The sequence below is a fragment of the Rhopalosiphum maidis genome, chromosome 1, assembly GCF_003676215.2.
Source record: "Rhopalosiphum maidis isolate BTI-1 chromosome 1, ASM367621v3, whole genome shotgun sequence".
NCBI lineage: Eukaryota > Metazoa > Arthropoda > Insecta > Hemiptera > Aphididae > Rhopalosiphum > Rhopalosiphum maidis.
The window spans coordinates 15,682,016-15,704,173 of record NC_040877.1 but is presented as its reverse complement, the minus strand read 5'-3'; the positions used below and the strand labels follow the sequence as shown (position 1 = coordinate 15,704,173).

At 26.8% G+C, this 22,158-nt stretch overlaps 1 protein-coding gene across 3 annotated transcripts in view; it reads right to left on the bottom strand.

The window, feature by feature from the left end:
- The window catches only part of LOC113547913 (cyclic nucleotide-gated cation channel subunit A), a 179,427-nt gene extending 158,429 nt beyond the window's left edge, over positions 1-20,998 (bottom strand). Inside the window, exon 1 of one of the 3 annotated variants that reach the window (XM_026948497.1) lies at positions 20,696-20,998. The gene's annotated coding sequence lies outside the window, so the exon portion shown is untranslated. The remainder of the gene's footprint in view (positions 1-20,695) is intronic. The other 2 variants (XM_026948499.1, XM_026948500.1) reach the window with 2 other exon arrangements.
- Positions 20,999-22,158: the final 1,160 nt, after the last annotated feature.

The window sequence follows — 22,158 nt, the reverse complement described above, 5'->3', positions numbered from 1 at the left end:
TCGTTTTTTATAAATGAACACTGCTCTTTATGAACATATAATATAAAACAAGGTTATAAACTTTGAGCACTTTTTATACCCCGATGTAATTAAACCGATATTGATGAATTTTCCTAGAAAAAATTCATATTGCTGGTAAAATAATATGAGTATAATAATATGTCCCGGAATATAATTGGTTTATTTTTACAGCTAATAATATTATATTCATGTCGATACAATTCTTCTTTTTATGTTCATAGAAAAGTGAGATCAATGGCATTGGATATTGTATAATGTTTATCATAATATTATAGTGACATTGCTTTGTTTGGAGTCATTTTGATTGGATAAAACCAAAGTGGTTTGATATCATTGAAATGTGAACATTATTTAAATATATTATCGCTGGGCTTTAACTCCATCCATATATTATGATCTAAACCTTGTTTGATATTTATATATTGACTATAATATATTAAAATGTTTGGACGAATGCTTTATGAAAAGGGATTAAAATCACAAGATTATTCCGTTTATAAATATCTGAGAACAATACAGATACAGCAGGTGTTACTGTTGTTAGCAGTAGGTACTTTATTACGTTTAAGAGAAAATAAATTACCTTTCTGCAGCATCAACCGTATAGAATATTTCCAATCGATAAAAATATTATTTACAACTTTTGGGGAACTTTATCTAAAAGAAAAAATATAACTATCCGACTGAAGAAACTGAATAAAAAAACTATCATTGTAACTAATACATCTGTTGTTTATTTCTCAATATTGTCGTATAATAGTAAAATTATTGCAATGGAAATAACGCTCAAAAATGTAATTTTTTTAAATTTTTTATAAATTTAGTATTCATGAGATAGTGTTATTACATAGTATAGTACTATAGTATTATTATATAATTCAAATCATACTTAAAAACAAGTTCAGACCATGAAAATATACTGACGAAACCAATTATTTATTTAATTAAGTATTTTATCACTGTTAACATATGTTAAAAAGCTGTACTTGCGTTCAATTTAATTTTATATTACATTAATTTTTAAAGTTTTAAGTTTTGTTAAAATTGTATTTTAAATTTTCACATCGTATCTACAATAATAACATTCATAGATATTTTATCTGAGCTAAAACAAACATACATATTATTATAAAGTAACCTTTATAATCTCTATAAGAGTTAAAGTTGTGTGCAACGTCAGCATAATATTATTAACAAACACGAATTGTTTTAGTGGTAAGTTACAATTTATTGTAATGTTATTGTTGATTAAAAAAAAAAAAAAAAATACAAATTTATTGTATTATTTTAAATTGGAATCACATACATTTCATAGTTTTTTTAAAAACATTTTTGAAAAATTACTAGTTATAAAACAAATTTATATATTTGAGTAAAGATTCTGAATAAAAAATTAGGTTATATTAAATTATTTATCATTCTTTATTATAGAATATATAAATATTATTTATTACACAGATTTGAAAATAACAAAAATGCTGTTGAAAAAAGAAAAAGTGCCTTGATACACTCAGAATTAAAAATAAAAATAAACTATTTTATTTTAATTAATGTTTTTTATTGTTTCACATATTATATCTGGAAAATGTTAAACCAAAATAAATAGTAGTATTTTATTTATTGATTGATTATTCGTAGCCAACAAATATTACCAATGAAAGTAAAAATTTGATTTTCATGGCGATAAAAGCCGTTACATATAATATTATATAGCTTTATTGACCGAAATTTCTTTGGTCTTTACGTCATCGAGATTGTTGGCCTAATACTTAAATATAGGTTGATGGTATATAATTTGTATGTTAAAATTAAAATCAATTAATTGATTTATATTTATTACAGTAGTTTTTTTTTTAATTTCAGAGAATATAATAATTCAATTAAATAAATATAATTGACCAATATCAAATTATAATATATTAATGTTATCACTTTAAAAGAAAATATGTATAGTCTATTAAAAAGTTAATTCAGATTTTGAGTATTTAATTTTTGATTACAGAATCAGCTTTTGGCCAAATCAATTTTGTTTTTGTTGTAATTTAAAAATGATATTTTTAGATATAAAAATATGCATTTATCATCATATTTATAAATAAGCATTTTATAGATAATATGATACTTCTTAAAATATTTCTGATTTTTTTGTTTTTAATGGACATTTTTTTTTCAATTATTTTAATTTATTTTCTATTAATGAATAATAAAAATTAAGTTAAGTTTTTCATAAGTTATTTTTTCAGAAATTTTCAATTATAATAATTAAACTTTGAATTTTGTAACATAATTTATAATAAAATATTTTTATAGTATACTAAGTATCTCAAAAAATGTAGGTTTAATTTTTTTTTTTTACAAAATTCAAATTTTTTATTTTATTATATTATTCTAATTTAAAAATATTGTTAGTATGAACTTGAAAGTTTTACCATTATGTATATTATTATATCCTTTTACACAACGCAATTTTTAAAATTTTTCAGATTAATTTTAAGATTTTTGTACCACAAATCTATACAGATATTTATATCATTCTACACGAATATTGATTTGTTATTACATTACACCTTACAGCTGGTAATATACGAAAAAAATAAGAAATAATATTATAATTATCATAGTAATATGCTATCGTGTTATTTATGTCATTTTAATGTGATTTAAAAATAAATTTATAATAGAAATAGAAATTGTATATAATAAAATATTCTATGAAATATAGAATGACAGGCCGTGTTTCTGATCAGAATCGTTTTTCATCATATCGAATTGAAACTTAACACAATAATTATACAACAGAGCAATTTCTATAGAATTCTTAGGTATCATATTAATATATAGTAAAATAAAATCAATTCAATTTCATATTATAAGTTTTATCAAAAATCTATAGGTTTTTATTTTAAATTAGTAAACAGTGTACGAAAAATAATAACTATAAGAAATTATTAAAGTTTCAACATAAATTATAATAAGCTTAGTGTTTGTATACCAGTTTTTATAAATCTAAGCACTTCAAATATATAAACAATTAGTACATCAACAGTTTTTTTTTTATATACTTTATTAAATATCCTCTTCTTAGTGTAAAAATCAGACAAATACAAAACGTTGAGCTGTTACCAATATTGTCTAATAAACCCGAATAATTGTAAAATATTTATCTGTTTTATAATTAATAATTATATATTAATAAATTAAGAGCCATGGATCAGGAGCTCAATTTTGGTAGTATGAAGACAAATGTCTATTCAAAACTTTACTATAGACGTTTCTAAGATTTATCGCTTTAAAGTGAGTTGTGAATAGATTTATTTCACCCCTTCTAATAACCATATGACGTTCACTAATAGTTCTTTACAAAATTCTGATACTAGTCGTTGGAGTACTATTAAGCACTAAACTCAACACACTAATTACCAAATCGATATAATGAAAGAAAATTAAGGAAGCTACAATGTCGTTAGGGTGTAGTTTATGGAAAAGCGAAAAATACCACTTTCAATACCTATACTTTCTAGTTTTATACATCCATTCATCTTAATTACAGATATTAAATTATATATTATAGGTCAAACTATGGGATTTAAAAATGAAACTTTTAACTACGACATACTGATCCGAGAACTTCAACACCCAACTTAAATTTTATAAAATTAGTTTCTTTTCTATTTATATCTTAGGCTTATATTTTTCTAATACGATACTAATAATGTAATTCTAAAAGCCTATAATTATTAACTAATATAGCTTATTTCCAATCAAAGTATTGTAATTTGGTACATTTATAGTGTGTAGAGAAATCGTATGTTGTGCATTAGTTATAATGCACAACTTACACGAAACGATTTTATTGTCTATACGTCTTGTTATTAATTAAAATATTAAATAATAATTATCTTTGAAAAACATAATTTTACTATATGGTTATGAAAAAACAGTTTAATTTGCATTTTTTGAGCAAATAGTATATTATAACTAACTTAATACTTTAGGACTTTAGGTCATTGTAATAAAAAATTTAAATCGTATATAACAATAAAACCAAGATAAAATATTCAAAATCGATAAACTTGTTTGCATTAAGTTTTTCTATTTAATCGTTTGAATTTATCAATTTGATAAAAATATTTATTAGATACATTACTGCAATCGCATTTGTATAATTGTATAATATTATAAAATCAATAGCCCATGACATGGCCCCTCAATATATTTGTACATGATTTATGCTTGTTTTTATCATTATTCTTATTAAACATTGTCTATACTAATATGATAGATTTTAAAATTAATTAATTATTGGACAAACAACTAAACTAAGAGTATAACTCAGAGTAAACAATAATGGTAAGAATAAAATATATTGTATTAAAAAATAAAGGATGTAAATGTTTGTTGTTGTTAGGACTAATTTATATTTAAGGCCGTCTCCTGCATGAAGAATCGATAAACGTATTGGTAGTTTTATTGTTTTAATATATAATTTGCATTCCATACGCACTGACACTGTTTAGTACTCACGTACACGTTTTAGTAAAACGACGTGTCCAAAATCAATTTTTTTTTAAACTTATTCCGCAACCATTAGATTATCTCCGAAAAGATCACAACTAATAATAATTTTCATAAACATAATACAACGTGGTACAATTATACTACAGTGAATAACGTTTATTTTACGAGTAAGTATAAACATAATTTTTCACCAATCGGAAAAATAAATTACAAATGCTGTTAACGTCAACAGATTATTATTACAATATCGATAATAATATACATGTTTTATGTTACCGACAACATTATAACAATATACTTAGTAGGTCTCGAAAATGAAATCTTTAATTTATACAACTTACTGTGTGATTTATTGGTTTGAACTAAATTAAGCTAGATTAATGAACATCATAGAGAATGTTTCTTATTAGTACAATAACTCTCGCTTATACAATATGTTATACAGGCGATAAAATATGCCACGGTAAAATAAATTCCCAAAATCTCTATTGCTTATTTTACATTGACGACAAACATTCTCCTGAATGTTTCTAATAATAGGCGGTGTCAACAAATATTCCAAATTTTTGATAGATTCATTTAATCATTCATGATTTTAAAAAAGTATGATAATAAATTTGAATTGTTCAGAACTCGTGGTATATTCTAAATATTCTTTTTAAATACTTTTAAAAATAAATTTATCATTGCTTTTTTATCCGTCTAAAGAAATCCATCCAATCTCTGTATCCCATTAAAAAAAAAACTATTTAAGACACAATTAAAAAAATAAATGATTTATTAACTAGCCCAGACTAAATGTGTCGCATTAAAAACAATTGTCAAAATCCCTAAAACCTAGTATATTTTATTGTTTTTTTTTTTAAATTAAATTACTCTTTAGTTTGTATATATAATACATAACTCCTTTAAAATAAAAAAAAAACTGATATTTACAAAAAGCTTTAACGTGAATAAAAGGTTTCAGCAAACTGAATCATAAATCTCCGATTTTGAACTTAAAGAATGGTGGTAGGCTATAAACTAAACAAAAGTGTTTCCGACTTTTATTCTCAATTCGGCGGCATCCCGACGTTTTCGTGAAATAATAAAAGAAAAAAAAATGAACTCATAAAATGTCTTTCAGTTTCATTTTATAATATATATTTATATATATATATATATATGATATGTATATTATATATATATATTTTTTTTTTTCGACGAATAAAACATTCCGACTTGTCTTTTACTTCCATTTCATTGCTGTATTTTAGCTTTATAGTTCAACGAAAAGGAAAAACGAATGACACATATTGTCAAAATAAATATCAAATACCAATTAACTCGGCAACTTTTAAATAAATTTGCATAATGCAAATTTTAGTCACAATTTCAAAAGAGTGAGTATGATAATAGTTTTCACTAGTTTAATATGTTATTAACTTTGAACATAATATATTGACAACTAAGAATTAAAAAAAAAAGTTTTGTTCGGTGAATTCCATTATTGGAAGATCAATTTCCTCCTACACGCAAACTTTTGTGACTATTTTGAATTTTGGTGTAACAATAACATTTGTGTTCAAAAAACTCTTTTGATATTATTTCAAATTAAGTATAACTTTGTTAAGAATTGATGCACAATTTTATAATTTTTTTTTACATTTTTTCAGATATTCTCGAAACAAGCTGTCATAAATTTTTTGTCCTGTGTCTTAAGTCAGTGGAGATTTAAAGAAGTCGTATATGTAGTATTTTACTGCTATTAAAAAGTGTTGAGATGAAAAAAAAAAATGTTTCTTGATACAAATTATATGTATATATATATATATATATATATTATAATATACATTTTTTGTGTAATAATGTAGACGAAATTTTATTAAGCATTAAATAAATACTTAAATAAACATATTTACAATTCAATTTAAATTCAATGTATGCTAAGTGTTAACTTGGTAACCTAATATTAATGTTTATAGATTTAGGTTTAATAAACATTATTTATGATACTCTATTTAAATGATGGACATTATAAGTTTATTCAGCATTTAATACAAATTAACTTTTTAATATTTAAAATTTAACCTAAATCAAGTGTTTATATAACATTAAGAATTTACTTTAATGTAAACGTTTAAAAATAAACACTTAGTCTAGTATTGTTGAATCTTATTTTTTGTACCTTTAAAATTCAATTCAACTTCAATATTTATAGAAGTTTTAACATTGAAAAATGTTATGTGGATAACGAGAATCTGAAAATCAAAACAATTTTTTTTTATGAAATTCGTTTCAAAATGAAATCACATGTTGATGTAGTGACAATATTGGTTGAATATATTATTTTAATGCATTTCACAAATTTAATTTTATATTAATGCATCAATGTTTCTAAAACTAATAATTTTTATTCACTTTACAATAGGTATTGATATTGATGCACCAATATGTATAAATGTGATTAAATTCAAATAAATATATTATTTACAATATTATTTTTATAGAGTTAAGTAATTGTTGGTTAACTATTAAGCTCGTCAAACAATCTAAGTAACTATTAGAGTAAATTATGATTATCTAAGACAAAAGATAAATATAGTACATAAAACTTTAATAGTAATATCACGATAAATGGAGATTTAATCAACCATAATATTTTTTTTAATAAATAAACATTAAAATTGTATTAAATTATAAGAAAATCCAGTCTACTACAAGGATGGTATCTAGAAAGTACAACTATAAGTCGCCATATTACCATCGGATATCTTAATATTTAATATTATTATTAGCGTAGTTATATTATGATAATCAACCATTTGTATTCAGTTGACACATTTAGTCAAACACTTCCTCTACGTTACTAAAATTACTAATACTGTTCATTAAATAAGTATAAAGATAAATAGTTGCTTGCTGCGTCTGTCGGAGTGGTTATTATTTTTCTCTTGTATACTTGTGTATAATAATATGTATGATGTTCGTGAGACTTCAAGGCTTTTAGATTTAAGGAAATCGAATCGTATACCTAGTGGAGACTTTGCGTACGAAAATTTACAAAGCAATCAATTTATTGTATAAATAATAAACATCTATCAAAGGAAACGGAAATAATATTTTTCAATCAATATTCCGCTAGCAAGAAACGCGAGAATTGTCTTGCATAATTTTTATTATACTTCGAAAATTTAGCGTTTTTTAATTGTATTCTTGGAATTATTTATTGTGATAAATAAACTATAAAATGATACAAAATTAGACCATAACAGTTTATTCGCCACCTCGGCTGAGTATACATGATAACATTTACAACAGTTTTTTTTTCTATCTTAAATACAATAATATTAACAGCAGTATAAACGTTTTAATAGTTAATAATGTTTTACAAAATGTTTTGTGTAAATCGTTTAACGACTAGATAATAGCGACGTGTAATAATTATTCTATGTATATATACTTAATCTATAAAAAAAAAAATCAAAAATTAAAACACAAATTGTTTATGTGGCTATATAAAACATTTATACAAAATTAAATAAACAAGCAATTTCGTAGAGAGTTTATGTACGTCTACTATTTTATTTAAAAAGTAAGTTGGAAAAATTAATTCTAATTCTACTTACTATAAATATTACATAATATGTGTCCATTATTGAACAATATTTTTGAATTGATTGCTCTCTAATTGTTTAAGTATAAAATGAGATTAGTACTTAGAAAAGGTATAATTTTCCATACGCATTTAACACACGATTACCTAAAAGAAAACAAAAAGGCGACAACCTGCAATTTTTGTGGAGTGATAATAATATTATATCTATAAGATTGCGTATTATACGAAGAAGCTACGATAGGCTAAAATATAACGTTCATTCAAACCTATATGCAACCACAGGACCCAGACACTTCAAACATAAGGATGTTGAAATACACATATTTCCTTCCACAGATGTACCGGACTGGATAAAGAAGTATAACAATTAAAATTAAGCAATTTACACCAATGAGAACAATAATAGAATACTAGAAATATACATAATATATGAAAATAATTTAATTCGATGTATTGTATTTAAATTAAACGTTTATCCAATTGCTTTAACTGCTGAATGAAGTTCTATAAGATCAATAAAAAAATGTATAATTTTTTGATGGAAACTGAAAAAAACAACTAATATCGAGTATACATATTTTATATTATTATTATATTATTATAGGCACTATTAGTTTTTAAAGCAAAAACACTTTGATTGAACTTTATCGCCTACCGACCGTTTTGTCATAAAAAGCTTTTATATAATATACGTCTTATATACTTATTAAAAGTTTTCAAATTATCGTTGTAACGTAATAAAACTGAGACGTACTATTATTATTATTATTATTATTATTATTATTATTATAACACAGTGGGCGAGTGTACAACGGTTTTATTGGCGGACCACTGGCGTGTTAAAATACGCGGTAAACAAAAGTGGCGCGCGTGGAGAACAACGGAATGATGTTATAGCGCACCGTCTGTTCTGCTCGTAGTTGTCCCTTGACAACCAACACTGTGGCCCAATAATATATAACACAACAATAACACAGACAAGATTGATTTCTGTGAGTTTCCATGCCATCAGCCTTCGAACATAACATTTTATATGTGTTATATTATAGTGTATATAGTGACGATTTTTTTTCTGCATCGAAAACAATTATTGCAATTCGATGTCGTATCTTGTGTTATGTTCGAAAAAACGGTGATGATGTATTTTTTTATTGCAATACAAATAACAGGACATCGTTTTAATTATTGCGCAAAATGTATATCATGTATGTTAATAAAGTGAAATATTTTTTCCTATATCGTTAACATAAAAAACACAAATCATACGTCATGATACACGTGTACACAGGAAAACAAAAACATGTTTTGTTGGTTACACATTAACATATTTTAAATAACAATTGATAACATGAAATTCGATTTTGTATAATTTTATGAAAAAGTGATAATACTATTACTATTGCAGTTTACAGAATAATATTACAATAAAAAATCGATGATATAATTTCAACATTTACTTACTCTTTAATCGTTTTAAAAAGAGATAAATTATCAAAAGCATTTTAAAATTATTTTCCTAAAAGTAAAACTATTATTAGCAGATAAAATTAACTAAAATCTAACATTCAATGCCATAATTTCGATCAGTTAATAAAAATAAATTTTGTTTAAGTATAATATAATAATATTGAAAAATTATTTCCTATTGACAACTTTTAATGTATTTCTTGAATTTGAGAAAATTATTTCGTTTCAAAATATAAATAGTAATCAAATATTCTGATAGACCAATAAATAATCAAAATATCTAAAACAAACACCCTAGACAACTAATGCGAATAAATCAGAAATGTTAACAAAAAGCTGATGTTGACTAGCAAAATCCATAAATGACCTAGCAACATCTGGTGAATTCATTGTAAATTGTTGATACCAGTTAGTTACATAGCTGTAGCATATTAATGTGCCGGTAAATCGACTTGACATACATCATTGCGAACGTAAACCGTTCGACAATATTCAACGATACGATACAATATATCTTGTATAGTAGGTACAACATAATGACATTGCGTAATAATATAATTCCGTCAACGCGGTGCAATTAGCGACGGCGGGGTGATTGTGGGATAGTCGGAAAATATTTCCGTCGCGTCACTACAGTATATATATTTAAATAATAGTTTATCCAGCATGACGATGTCTATGACAAATTGAATTCCCGTGGATTTACCCCTTATTACACTCCGTTGAATGTTAATTGCACAGATTTTGAACACAGTCATTGGGGTGGTTTTGACCAAATATAAAATATACGTAGGTCTGCAATTATGTTTAAGTTTATTTTTTTTAACCAATGGCAGTGGTATAAACATTTTTTAAAAAAAATGATAGTTTTTCGTGTGTCAACTATAATATTATGACATTACAAATTTTTCTGAATCCATTTCGCAACAATCTTATAACTAAATCCGTCTAAAATCGTTAATTGCATAAGGGTCATTCGTTTTTAGATTTACTTCGTCTTAGTCTCTTAGACTCTGTAAAATTTAAATTACACATATTTTTAACACAATTAGGGTGGTTAAGAAAATATAGGTATAAACTTTTTATTTTCTGTAACCGTCAATAACCCTGCACGCAAAACAACGTCCTTCTTTAAAATTTAAAAATTTGATTTCGAGGGGTACGCCCTCGGGCATAAAATTACTCGTGTACCGAATTTCAAAACCTTGTGTGTGACTGACACACACACACACACACAGGTATTACCTATTATTATTAATATACATTAAACAGGTAATAATATCATAACAATTGGCGTACACGTGTTCAACGGGCTATCCAAGCCGGTTCGTGAAGATGGTAATCAAATCGATAAATATTATTCATATTGGTGGAGACCTTCATGCCGAAGACGTTCGAACACCTACACCTCGGATATTACGTACTATTATTATTGTCGTTGTACTCGTGCATTATAATACGTTGTTGTTGTATTTTATATTGCGCTGTTGTCACGTATTATAATAATGTTAATTTTTAGTTAGCGTTCGATTATATTATCGTAAACGTGTTTAATTCGATATAAATACGAACGACGGCGACACTCTTCTACCCCTCGAAGTAGTTCCAGAGAAAAGTTTCGGGGGTAGCTGGTTGGTTATTGCCGATTAAAGGTAAAAAAAAAAAAAAATAATAATAATAATAAAAAAAAAAAAAAATGCGTAACACTGCAAACGAGCCGTCGCACATCACCTTCGATGTCTCGTGTGGTCAACTCTGCACAGGGTGCGCCTAATACGACAACACCAGATGTGTATAACACCGTTTTCGCGTACGCAGTTATTGTGTTGATAATAATTGTTTCAATAACGATTTCTGTCGATATACTGCGGCGGAGGCGACGAATCAAAAATCGAAAATTGGCCGCTGCCTCGGCGGGGGGGAGGGAGGAGGCGATGAGTTGAATTCCGACGGCCGGCACGGAGGCGCCGCCGACGCAGTGTTTAATTGATACGGACGCGCTCGGCGGAAGGGATGGTGGCGAAAGGATTGCGGTTGTGGGGGTTGTAACGGTAGGATTGGGGTTGATCGCGAACCGGAGAAGTTCGTACACGACCAGAACGCGCGCGCGCGTGATAGAGAGAGACAGAGCGATTGAGATAGTGTGATGATAATACGACTATAAATACACACACACACACACACAGAATACACGTCCTGTCAACGTCTTCGTCGTTATATATTATTATTATTATTATTATTATATAACTATCTATGAATACACGACCGTGACGACTACGACGATCTCGCGCGTTCAAACTTTGTGTGCGTGTGCGCTTGTATATAATATTTTCTTCGCCTGCAGCCGCCGCCGCCGCGCGATATTGGAAAGTGTCGGGTTTTCGGACGGGTTATTAAAAATAACTGAAGGGTTTGACAAATGACGACTACGGCGATGATACGGAGCTGTACTTATATACAGAGCGTTTACAATAATATTATTATTGCATCGCTTGGCGTGCTACAGCGATGATATTTGGGGCCGCTGACAGTGCGTTATTGTTGGTATATATGATTATAATATGAAGTCGGATATCGCACCCGCGTAGTAATAATATACGTATAATTGCCTTTTTTTTAAAAATATTTTTTCGCTAACGATTTATAAAATATAATATGTTTGTGTGTGTGTATAGAAACAATGCTTCGTCGTTTCTTTAGTTTTTTTGTTAATTGCCACTTTTTCTTCTTTATCATTATCGTCTATATATATATAAATATAATAACGTTAACTATATTATATACTTTTCCTTTCCGACGACTCGACAGCTTGACAAAAACTTCGTTCCCGAAGTAATAACGGGTGAAAAAAACAGTCGTTAAAGTGCAATCGGTAAAGTAATATATAATTTTGCTTCTGATAAATCAAAAAACTTCATGCGGAATATACGTACTCGTGTAAACTATACATGAACATAATACTTAGATATAACATAACACACGCATACAGATATCGTGGTATTTTGTCGGATAGTCAATAAAGTAATGCGAGCGCACGGACAAAGATTAACCTATCTCGTATAGTATAGCAATTAAGAGACGAGTATATTTGTATCTTTAAGTAATTTTACCTGAATTGCGACCCTACATGTCGTAACTGAGGGGCGCCTCAGAGTGGTTATCTGACTAATCGTTGTGATTTAATAATGTGAAACGAGGACGACTGGACGGCGTCTAGGGTTTGTTAAAATTCCTATCAGAAACTTGAAGCGATACGCTTTTGATTGATTGGCTTTTTCATTACGATTTTTGTATTAGTTTATGGCTTATGCGTATCGATTTTTTTTTTTTTTTTTAATTTGTAATATTACTTATAATAAAGCTACTTTTACATGGAAATTATCATTAAATTCGTGGAATTTTCATTAAAAATAGTAATCTGGGTAATTATTTCCTACAAGTATATATTTTATTTATACAGAACTGATTCTTTTATCAAACAACACTCATTATTTCAAAAAGTATTAATGTTTTTGAAGATATTTTTTATCCTTATAAATTTTTAAGTTTTTTATTTTTTTGAATGACAACATAGATTTTTAATTTCATATTCCAAAGAAGAATAATTTTTTGAGTATTATGATACATAAAATTCGAATTTAGGATGAGTAGTTTATGAGTTATACTTATTTAAAGTTTAAACAAGCGGAGTAGTGGACAAACATTTTGCGAGGTAACACCGTACCACTCCACTCCGCACAACTTAACTTTAAATACGTATAACTCATAAACTACTAACCCTAAATTCTAATTTTATGTATCATAATACTCAAAAAATTAATGAAATTAAAAATCTATGTTGTCATTCAAAAAAGTAAAAAACTTAAGAATTTATAAGGATAAAAAATATTTAAAAATATAATTTTTTAATAAAAACGTTGTTTTTTAAAAAAATTGAAACTATGTAAAAAAATATTTTTAAAAACATTAATACTTTTTGAAATGACGAGTGTTGTTTGATAAAAGAATCACCCTATATATGTGTAATATTTATTTGATGTATTCGTATTTTAATATTGGGAACTTTAAAATTATAATTTATTACATATACAACGAAAAACCTATAAAATCATAATAATTTACAGTAATTTAACGTTAATTACTTCGAATAAAAGCTTACCTAAAAATAATTACCTATTTAAAATTGATTAACTTACCAATAATAATAATAACATTGGTTCAGTTATTCAACTTGTGTAATATAATAATATATACTTATGAGCTATGGCTTATCTGTATTTTAGGATGTATTTAATGTGTACCAAAATCCCAACACCTAGTTGGAACAATACCAACAAAACTGGTTAAAACAAAATCTTAGGATTTTCAGTTATTTACCAAGACATATACGTCGTGTAACTATTTTCGCTGTTTTATTTAAACGATCCACGCGTGTTCCTGATATAATCACTAGACTTTTATAGCATAACCTTAGTACAGTACACATTGTAACATTAATATTTAATATAGTACACGGAGATATGATAGCTAATCTTCAATCACTACCAAATCAACGATTTAATCAAAAATCAAGTCAGTCAAAATGTAATCATTGCTTAATCATTAACACGTAATATGATGAGTTGAATATATTCAATTTGTAAGTAACAAATTACTGATGTTCTATTACCTCCGTGTTAAAGATAGGGACACCCGGTCTTGCACTTCCTGCAGTTCTAAACCCGACCTTGGTCATAGGCGGAACTAGTCATTTTCATTAGACTGGGCCACTCATGAGACTATATGAGAGTCATTTTGCACCTATCATATCCAAAGGAAAGGGTGGAGGGCGACAGGAAACACAAATGTTTTTTTATTACAGTACAAATGTATAACATAAGTAATTTATTTTATTACATTTAAAATAATATGTACTTAGGTAGCAAATGTATATACATTAATACGGAGCCAATTAGCCTGGGCCATGGCCCAGTTGGCCCAGGTCGTAGTTCCGCCCATGACCTTGATTACTTCTGCAGGAAAATGTGCGTGCGCCGTTGCATTAAGTAGACGCGGCCACCATTGGCATGGAGATGGCCGATATAGTTTTCCCAGGTTATTCCGGTATGAGTGCTAGTCGAGTATACGGAAGAAGTCTCGAAAAGTGTTTTGTTGAAAGCCGGTAGCCGACGAGCCTATACAGCCGCGCCGCTCCCGCGTTTCCTCGGATACAATTAGACCATAGTGCGAAGGAACTCGAAATCTCCACACGTATAATATAGGACAGCCAACCTTGAGCGCGCATTAATTCCAGGCGGAAAACTTCACCCTTGATAATAAATAACGATAAAATGCATCGTAAATTGGACTTGCAAAAAGTTTAGCGCCATCAACATTTTGGTCCGACGAACGGTGGATATAATTTATGGACGGATTTGAACCACGTTCTCACCCCTCTAATAAATCACTTGTCGGTGTGTGTGTGTGTGTGAAGAGCAAAAGTATTGATTTTTGATTACCCGTAACGTTAGTTATATTGACGAATTACCGTAGGCGATTAAGTCTGTGGTCTGCACGATGTAACAGTGTGTTTACCAATGTGTTTACATCGGAAGCCAATGTGTATGTGTATACGCACACGGACACACATGTACACGTTAACACATTTATAGATATGTGTTATATATTGTACACCGTACACGTGTCCGTGTCTGTGTGTGTTTGTGTGTGCGTGCGTGTATGAGGACTGGATGTTATAAATTAACAATAATTAATTCGTTGGATTATTATATGGAAAGAGTAAACACGCGCGTCTATATCGTTATTTTTCAAACCACGTCGACTCTTGTAATCGACAAAAGATATTTGTATCGCAATTCATTTCACGGAAGCTTCCGTCATCAGTACTCGCGTTTTTAAGGTGGAATGGGATTATTCTGCAGGGAAAGTGGTTAAGGTTAGCTATACCGTTGTACACATAATATTAACGAGAGAATTTATTACGTCGGTAGAAGTTATGTCGTGGCAGAATCAGAAATATAATAAAATGATATGGGAGAAAGATGGCTAATAGTTATAAATAGTAAATGCCTAAATACAAAAAAAATTATCGTTTCGTTCCAAAACATATTGGTACGGATTCATAACAGATAAAATTACAACATGCTAACGGTTCTGAATTGCAAAAGCCTATATAATCGATTGGCAATCTATCTATTGCTGTAATTTTCCTTACAGCAGTGATTTAATTCTGATTTAAGCAAAGAATCTATAAGTTTTAAAATAATGATGTGTGTGTGTGTGTGTGTGATTTTTTAATATCTGTCACCACGTTTAAACCAGAGGACTTGCTCCAATCATTATCAACGAAGGTGGTTTTTGGTAGTATTATGGATCCAGTTTGCACTTAGACGTTCAGATTATCGTGAAATTTCCATTACTTTCTTTAATATTGAAAAAATTAATGAGAAACGACGAAAAATGGGAATATTTACGCATCAGTTTTTAACAGATTGCTTTTTTGTTGCAATTTTCAGAATAACATAATCGTTTAAACTAAATTTTCTTGTTTTTATAATTAATTTTTAAAAAAATTTTTGTTAGGTTTGATCATTACCGAGAAGGTCCATCAATATATTTAATACTCTAAGAAAATTTGTTTATTTATAGTACTAGAAAAATACTTCTAATTTTGAATAGTATTCATACTAAAAAATATTAGTTATTTTTCACTAATATTTAGAGGGACTAAAGTCCTAAGCCACTCAATTTTTGATATTAAACTAAGTGCGGAGTGAAACATGATTTAACGATTTAAAATTTACCAAAATTATACATTTATTTAAAATACCTATGAAGTATTTGTATATATGTATTATGTCTACTAATATTTCTAACTTCATATAACATCTACAATAATTATTATAAAGTACATATTAACCAGTTAGAATGTACTCAAATTTAAAATGTCGTGGATTAGGTTTTTTTTTAAAGACATTTTAAGTAAATATTAACATAACATTTAACATATTCTTTTCCTGGGTGTTAAAGTAACATTTTGAAATTATTACAATTTCGTTATTCGTACGAATGTGCGTTTGAAGTAAATTGTTAATTAGTTCTTTGAGATTACAGCCCAAAAAGTGTAAATTGTAAAATAATTTATTTTCAGTAAAAAAAAAATATTTACAGAATATTCAAATAATAATTTATCGATTTGACAGATGTTTTACACTGACGACAAGAAAATCTTTTATGGAAATATTATTTGTGTCACTAAGGTATTATTTCTGCTGATATTGCATAATTTATTTTTCTCTGTTTAGATATTCCAACTACTCTAATTGAAATGTATATTTTAAAAAACATACCTGTAATAAGAAATGTTATGTTTTTAAGAAGTTTATACCCATATTGTAATATTATGACATCTTAGAATAAGCATATATTAGAAAAACTTTATAAGCTTATATATCTAAATAAATTCAAAACTTTGAAATGATAAAGGTTATGACGCTTATAATAATATCACATTTCATGCGCTCACATCACACGGACTATTACTTTTTATTTTACACAGTAAAAGAAATTTAAAACACACCGTATACCGTCTCGTAATAAAATACAACGTAAATAATAATGCTATCTGACACATCTGTTTCGAATTACAATAAACCCGAAAAAAATAACAAAAATCGCTTTAAGAATACAGTGACTTATTGATGAATTAGGTTGAATTAGTAATTATCATAACATTTCATATTAATATAAAATATCAAAACAAAATACACTCCAATTTTTAAATTGCGATTCGAGCATGTTTTGGAAACTTAATTATAATATCACTTGATAATATTAAATGATATATTTTACTGCATCAGCATTCGAAGCAACAAATATAAGATGTGAAAAGTATTTCCAATCGCAATAGAAGATTTATCTTCGTGAAAAATTTAATTTTTCATTGTTTTAAAAAATATGTATAAACATAATCAAAAAAAAAAAAAACAAATACAAGTAGGTACTATAGTATTTGTGCTGTAATTTTGTTTTTGGCAAATATTATCAATATTATACCATCATAGACCAAAAGGCTGTTTACCATATTTTATTCAACTCTGTAGTAAAAAGTTCAATATGGATTATATTCTGTAAAAATAGATTTAATTTTTATATTTTTAAAATTATTGTGAAAAGTTATTTTACTTTACATTTTGTTTTTGATTAGTATAAAATAGTTTATTAATTGATTCATTACGTTATTTTGCTTTCGATATTACTACTGATTTAAAAAAAAGAATCGTATTCCCTTTTATGCAATAATTAATGTTCAATATAATATTATTATATCTTCTGAACAATTATTTCATATTGCTTTACCCGTTCACTTTAATTATATAAAAAAAATATGAAAATTGGTATCGTTGTATAATTGTAATTGTAAAGATCAAGTTGTATAAAATATAATATTTTATAGCATAAGATAATATTTTAAATATTCTTACAGAATATACTAAACTAGTTAATTTATTTATTCAACGACGTCCTGCGCAATACATATTATAATCAGTAGGTAAGTTATTATTATATAATTTGTATACTTCGTATTATATTATTGTATAGAGTGAATCAAAAACTAAACAAATACTGATGTATGCTAGAACTACAGTCGTTTTTGAAAAGCGATTTTAAAAACAGTTGCGTTGCAATAATTTTCTAACTTCATTAGTTGTATTATTTAACACTGTTAACTGTGGTTTGGAAACTGTACATTATAGAAGTAAAGTAATCGTTCAACTCATTTATCATCGTTATACTGATAGATGAACGTACACCTACACCGACTTTAGGATTATTTCGGAATAACGATCGTACACACGTAGGTTTAACGTAATTACCTATTTTAAATGTTCATGTATTTTTTTTTTTATTATTATTAAGTATAAATTATATCATAGAAATTTAAATATTATTTTCGCAACTGTAGTTTATTAAAATTTAAAATTTTTAAAGTAAATAACAAAATAAAATAAATTATTTATTTAATTTTTACCGAAATACACTATTTTACAAAATAGTATTCACACAGTATTTATGTTCGCAGTAAATCTAAATAATTCAAAATATGTGTGTACATATATTTTACGTTTGTATTTAATCAAAAATTGTAGGAAAAAAAAAATTTATTATAATTTTAAATAAATCACTTTCGCTTTTATATTATTTCTTATACACTTTACATAAAATGATTATGAATGACAATTTGTATTAATATAAGATATAGTATTAATATCAAAATGATTAAATTGAATACGTTACAAAATAATAAAATACTCAATATAGTTATTTTATAAGAATAATTATTGTTTATCTATTTATGTTTACCTCTCAAATTACATTAGCTAGGTAGTAGGTACCTATTTACAAAATCACAATGGAAAACGAACGATTTCCTCTGATTATGTCGAATAAAAATAAATGAAACTGGTAATTGTACGATCAAACATTATTATTATTTGAATTTCCACTTATTTGGATTAGCAATACGCTACTACTACAACCAAAGCTGTAGTAAACTATACAAATCAAAAATAAACAACAGGTATTATATTATTACTTGTTGTGCATTGTTCAAAAATATTTTATTTTATTCATTTTACTATGACTTAACTAAAACTTCAAATTAATAACCATTGTATTAAAAAGATGGACAACTTAAATAGTGACATAATAGTAAGTGTTATTTCCTAGCAATAAGTCACGACCGAATTAATAGTATATTATTTTAAATTTTGCTCTAAATCGAAACATTGTATTATGTTGAAAAAACAAAATATATCATTCATAAAATAATAATTCAATTTAAATTTGATCACTAGGTATATCTAATTTTTTTTTCTTAAAATGTATAAAAATAAAACTAGCACTTAGTTTAAGACTATGTTTTCTTATTGACATAATACATTGGTTTAATCAATTAACATGAAAAGATTATTTTAATTTAATTTATATAATAAATAATTTATGTAATATTATAGTAATAAAATAGTTTTTTTGATTGTTAATTGTTGGTATTATGATTTAATATAGTATACTAAAATGTTTAAACAATTCAAAGAGTTCAATTTAAATTAAATATTAATAAACAATTTTTCCAAAAAAAAATTTGAATTAAATTGTTCATATAAATTTTAAATTTAAATGTGGATCTCTGCAGAAGAAGTAGCTTTGTATGATATTTAATTTAAACTAGTGCATTGACAAGTTGAACTTGGAAATATTGCCTATCTTGACAACCACAGTTTACCGAAAAAAAATACATATTTATTTTTACTTTTATTAATTACATTTTTTTTAAAAATACAAAAAAATGTTATATATATATTTATTATTTATATTGCACAGGGAATTATACTACACCAATGAATAAATATTTGTATTATTACGCAATTATTTTAATTTATTTGTGTATATAACTTTATTTACTTAACATTTCATTAGGTACACATTCGGGTTCTTTAACACAGGTAGTGTTTACAGTATATTTTAACGTATGTTTTGATACACCTAGAAATTTATAATACATTTTAAATTCAAATATTTGGTACAGGTAAATACGTATAATAATAATATATATATAATATGCGCTTTACATAATCCAAACTTGTAATATTTTAAACTATTAAAAATAAAATATTTAGTGTATAAATTACAGTTTAATTTAATTGCAACATATTAAAAAGTACCATCTTAAAATGTCCTTTGGATTGAAGTTGTTAAAAAATTTTTTGCGCGCGTGTTTTTTTTTGCATAATCTAACTTTATTAAATTCTTAAGATAGAGGTGAAAATCAAAATCAATCTCGAATGCTTTTAAACAACAACTATTATAATAAAACACAATTATCGATTTTAATAATTAAAACTTGAATAACAGATATTCATTAGTAATCACTTATAGAATATAATAATTTATTATTATTATTTTTTTTTGTACTGTCCTTTATTTGAAACATTATCTGCAATTATACTTTTGCTCTTTACGATTCATCATAATGTAAAATATAAAATATAGGAAGTTAACAATAGAATATATTTTTTTAGGCGTACTCACATTTAGTAGATTCGTGTTAAATTTCAAGTGCGATCATATACCACTATTGATTAAAAACTTTTTTTGAATAAAAACAGTTAAAAAATATTTATAATTATTGTTACGTTAATAATGAGTGAATCATTTACATTTTTAAAAATCTTTATTTCCTAATTTCTATATAATATTATATAGCACAAAAAAACCGTAATCACAAAAAATAAGTAAGCGAAACAACAAACAAAAAAAAAAACTAAAAAAACCAAAACGAACCGAAAAACCAACGAATTTTGTCAAATGCGAATTGTAGTCGTCGACCGGTACTGTCGCGAGCGCGCTACACTACACACTGACTGCTCCTCTCGAGTACGACGTGACGCCGCCGGACAAGCTAGTAGATGCACGACAACGCTCTCCGGGCTCCAGACCTTACCCCCCCAAAAAAAAAAAATAATAATAATAATTGCCAGCCTCCACATCACCACCACCACACTTTGATTCACCCCGTTACCATACCCTCACACTTTATAACTACCTCTCAAATTCTGTCTCGTCCACAGACACACATACACAGATTCTCCCACCACTCACTCGCTCTCTCTCGGTCTCTCGCGCATTAACCTTTTTTTTTATTTTTTAGAGCGAGACAGTGGGAGAGGCGTTATAGGTTAGGCCGTTTAAAAGTTTTGAAAACTACGATTAATCCCCATTGTTATGTACGTATAGCCTTCCAAAATGCGAGAGATACAACCACAATACGATTATATATTGAGCTCGGTAGATATTTCAACTTGATCGCCATCAAATCAGAATGTGTGTAGGTATAATATGTATAATATACTTAAGTCGTATGTATATTGTATATAATATATATATAAACGCGCGTTTCGGCAACCATGCCGACATATCGTTATTATTATTATTATCATATTATTATTATGCGTGCCAAGTTATAGTCATAATAATTATTATTATGATAATAATGATAACATATATAGCAATACATAATATTATATTATTATAAATTATAATACAGATTACTTTGGACGCGTGTGCGGCTATATGCTATACACGTTGCTATTAACTTAACAATATCGGAATACTGACGCGGAAGGCCGCCGTGCTTATTATCGAAGCAATAACACTTGAATTTGATCCGACCTTAAATTCGATAGAGGAGATTGCTGCTGAAGAGCTTTCAATTTGAACGGGTCGTAAAAAACGTCGTCACATCAATCTTTTTAAAATAGTATTTTTGTTTTTTTTTTATTTTTTATTTTATTTTTTACGTTGCTATCGTCTATTGTTTCTAATTTAACAACCCATGAGGAAGGATAGCGTTTAAAATGTTTTTTGTGGTAGCTTATATAATATAATAATTAAATATATGCCAGTATATTAAGTATTATTTGTATTTTTTTAAGCATAAAGAGAAGGAACATATTTATTAAACTATTCTAATTTATTTAAAATTTATTAAATAG